Raw genomic sequence first — 4,875 nt, forward strand, 5'->3', positions numbered from 1 at the left:
CTGTGGATAAAACACCACATGTTTTTGCCAGTGGGCTGTGCTCCAGAACGCTGTGTACCTGACAAAAATCAGATATACTCAGGTCTCTCTTTTCAATCTCCCTCACTCCCAACTGAGAGGGAAGGAGGGGAAGAAAGTGCAAGTGATTCATTTAGTTTTTGTAAGAATGGACAAATTCATTTAGCATCCCACTAGGTAGCAGCACTTAGCTAGATTAGGTCAACCTCAACAAATTAAGACTCATTAGGCCTCTTTAGAGGTTGGATGGGAGACCAACAGGAAATCCTAGATTTACAAGCTAGAAAAGGAAATAGCAAAACACGTCTTTTTGTTAGCAAAAAACCGGCAGGGATGTATCTATGTAATTATGAGGAGTAAAGTCAGGCCCATGGATCTTTACAAATTCATTGCACTAATAATGTATTGGCTAATTAAAACTGCTCCCTTTAATGGTGGTTAATAATTTTACAAAACAGAAAATAAATAAGCCATTTTTGGCAGTCTATGTTTACCTTCCTTGAACCTTTGTTCCACTGCTCTACCAAATTCTCTGCTAAAGCAAACCCACTTTATAAATATCTTTCTTTTTAATTTCTTGGCTATTGCAGCAATATTTGGGATATTTTGAGACCAGGATTGCTTGCACAGATGTATTGTTTTCTAGACACCCACAAGTCAATACCTGGTTTCTTTAGAGAACCACAGTGAGAAGACTGCTGCCCAAACTTAGTTGCACAGAGCCACACACTCTGTAGTTAGATTTACAGCATTGTGCTACACCATAGTTTATAATAACATGACTTGTTGAGTAAGTCACAGTTACAGGATTTATATACAACACTTTATTATCGATTAGTGTTTATAACCCACAATGGCTGATGTCAACTGTCAGGCTAAGCCAAAGCTAAACAAGATACATTTTTGGATTCTATAAATGAGGAGAACCAGCCACTGAAATTAGCATTTGCTCTTCAAAAAAAGCTTGAATTTGATGCTGTTCTTGATTATGTGAGATTATGTTGGGAAAAGATGCACATGCTATTTCAAATATATTTTAAGAGGAGAAGGAGAGAAAAACAACATAACCTTAACACAGAAGCATTGGTTCTGGATTCATGCAAAAGAGAATAATCTATAAAGTTCTATGCAAGCTTAATAGGAATTACATCACATAGAACTGCTTTGGTGCCTGTCTACAGTATATTTCTTAATATCATTGCTTGTGGAAAAAAGAACCTATGATTTTCATTTCTAGTGCATCTCCATCTCATCTTGTGCGGGAAAACAACTAAAGCAGTAGATAAGAAAAACTATGATGATTATGGAAAGTAGAGCAGTGCCTCTGATGCCTAAAGAGTGACAGTGAGAAGTTGTAGTGTGGACCTGAGCCCTCTTTTCGGAATCAAAATTCCTCTAATTAACAGGGTGAATAAATATGCTTTGATTTGGTTCTCACATCATTATTTAGTTTTCACTATGGTTTATGCCTTTTCATGTGGATTGAACATAGATACGCTTTCTCTAATAAAATGTATTTATTATGTTTAATATGGGTACAATGCTCATGTTACTGACAAGAAGTATTTCTAACAGGCATTATTAAGCTAATGTAAACATTAGATATAGATTAAAATAAACTTTTAAGAATCATGAATCTGGGCAATGATTTGCTAGATGTTGATTTATTACATGTTTAAACCCATATATCACACCTCAGAACTATGTAATGAAACAAGTACAGAAAAAAAATTCCCAGTTTGGCATTAAGTGAGAACTGGATTATACATTGCATTGGAAGATACAGTGTGGGCTGTTTATTTCTGGCATAGTATGAAGAATAAAGCAAGATAGTAAAATTTCTAAACAAACTATAGTTAAAACAAAATATGGCTTAATATGATATGTATGTGAATGCAATCTAAATCTTGACCTAACATTCTTCATAGAATTCTAGTGAGAATAAAATGTTTGCTAGAGGGGAAAACTCTAGAAGAATTTGGCGGGTTGCACATAAATTATAAGCTGGCTCCCAGGTGCTGCTTATAAAAACAAGCATACTTCACTGAAACATTTGTATATGCTTTACTTTAAGCTGAAGAAAGCACATAAATTCATAAAAACCTTTAACTTATGTTTGATTAAAGGAGCAAAGATTTTCCCCCAATTTCCTAAAGACCTTTAAGGAATAGGATGTAGCACCTGAGGTTCAAACAACTGTTGGATATCATTATGACAGACAGGCTTTCACTCTTTCCACTTTCAAAACAAGAAATGGAATAAGTATTTTGTCCTCTCTAAGATTCAACAAAGCCTATCTAAACCACATTCATTAAGTGATTTCATCAACACGAAGTAGGCAAATTGCACAAAAATAAAGATATACAATTCTGTAACACTGCTGCACTTAAGCGTAGAATGCATCTCTTATATTAGTCTATTTTTTTAGAAATTATGGAGCTTTACTTTTAGTCTTTTTTGTACTGTTTTCCTTCAATTTTTGAAAATATAATGCACAAGAAAGGAATCACTTCTCCTTATGAAGCCTGGAAAAAAGAGAACAAGGAGATTTAAAAAATTTCTACTGCCCTTCCCATGTTACATAAACACACACACACACACAAATTTCTAGCATAAATTTTGCAAAATATGACTATTCTGTTCACAGAATTTGGAATCCTATAGGCATACAATGACATGAGTACATTTCAATGAGTCCATGGCATGGTGAAAGTTTGCCCTCAGCTACCTTGAAAAATAACTGGACTTTTAGCACTCCTTGTCAAAATGGTACTTTCTCCTTCAAACATGACTAGGTGACTTTCAAGAGTCCAAGTGCATTCAATATCTGTTAAACCAAATCAGAAAAAAAATTACTGTCCTTCTAAGTACAAAGTGCTTTGATGAAGTAAGATACAATACAATTTTATATATTCTGTACATCATATTCTATAGATTTTATACATTCAGTTTACAAACATCTACAGTCACTAAAATACATCTTTCCTGTCCAAGATCATACTCATTATTTACCAAGTCAAATACTGTAGCAATAGCACTTAGACTTATATATCGCTTCACCATACTTTACAGCCCTCTCTAAGCAGTTGACAGGGTCAGCATATTGCCCACCCAACAATCTGGGTCTTCATTTTACCGATCTCAGAAGAATGGAAGGCCGAGTCAACCTTGAGCCAAATCCTCCCAATGGCATTTAATCTACAAGTAGGTACTATGCAATTATAACTGTCATATTCCAAGCAGACCTAAAAGTCCAACAGGCATACCTGTATGCCTCCGGATTTCTCTATTATTGTACCATCCCCATATTTTCCTTTATTTCTTCCCCAATCCTTCCAAAACAGCTTCCCCACTTCTTTGATTTCTCTGCTTTTCTTGCTGAAAAAAGTGACTTATAACCATGACTTGAACTTATGAACATTGTGTCCCTGTGGTCACGTGATCAAACTTTGGATACTTGATAATTGGTATGTATTTATGACAATTGCAACATTCTGGGGTCATGGGCTCACCATTTACAATCTTCCCAGGGGGCTTCCAAAAAGCAAAGTCAATCCGGAAAGCCAGGTTTGCTTAAAAAAAACAACAGGCATGACTCACTTAAAGACTGCATTGCTTGGAGATGGAAGTCCTAGTCCCAACTGTGGTCATAAATTAAGGGCTACCTGTATATGAATATTGCAAAAGGGACCAAATCTCTTACACTTCTGGAATATAGATCTTGGCTTGCTACTCAGGGAACAGGATCAACCTAGAGCCAAGGATATTACATTGTGGCTATGCAGATACCAAGCCCAGTCTTCAACTCTTAATATTTAGTCTATTGCTAATATTTAGATCTTGTTTCTAAACATCATACTTTTAATTAGATACATTTGTGCATATCTTTAAGCATGCATTTGTATTTAACTATTTAACTAGTAGGCTATTTCTGTTGACTGCCAGCTGCCTGCAGTTTGGTAGTTTGATCCCCACCGGTTCAAGGTTGACTCAACCTTCCATCCTTCCGAGGTCGGTAAAATGAGGACCCAGATTGTTGGGGGCATATGCTGACTCTGTAAACCGCTTAGAGAAGGCTGTAAAGCACTGTGAAGCAGTATATAAGTCTAAGTGCTATTGCTAAGTGGTAATTAGTTACATGGATTTAATAGGTTTTTATCTACGTTTTCTAATATTTTAGCATTGATCAATCAGATTGTACAAATATAAGTCTTAACTTTTATGGCATGGGTTACTATTTCCATAATGTACTCCTTAGTTTTCCATTCCTCTTTGTGAGTATATATTATAACAGGAAACCTCCCTTCTTTTTTGTAACCATTCTGGCCTTATGTATAATACCTGTATTCCAGCATTTTTCATGGCACCAAAGACAGAAATGCGTGATTTTTCTCACTAAAAAGGAGCTGTTTATCATTTTTAAAGAGGGTTTAAACAAAAGTAAGTTTTTTTAATACATACCCCATCCCCAATATCTTCAGAACACTGCAAAAACTAATTAGTGGTATTAGGTGTTTGTTTATATGGAGGGTAATTTAATTGTGAATGTCCAGAAGATTTCTTGATGTTATCTGGAATTTTTCAAGCATCAGGCTGTAACTTACCAGGGGGGCGTTCTATCAGGTTCGCCTGTAACTTACCAGGTTCGCCTGTAACTTACCAGGGGGGCGTTCTATCAGGTTCGCCTGATTTACCAGTTGCGTCCTTTTCTGGACCGGGACGCTTTGCGCACAGTCACTCAAGCTCTCGTCACCTCCCGCCTGGACTACTGTAATGCTCTCTACATGGGGCTCCCTTTGAGGAGCACCCGGAGACTTCAACTGGTCCAGAATGCGGCCGCGCGGGCGGTGTTGGGAG

The sequence above is a fragment of the Protobothrops mucrosquamatus genome, unplaced genomic scaffold (assembly GCF_001527695.2).
Source record: "Protobothrops mucrosquamatus isolate PMUCROS unplaced genomic scaffold, P.Mucros_1.0 scaffold448, whole genome shotgun sequence".
Lineage (NCBI taxonomy): Eukaryota > Metazoa > Chordata > Lepidosauria > Squamata > Viperidae > Protobothrops > Protobothrops mucrosquamatus.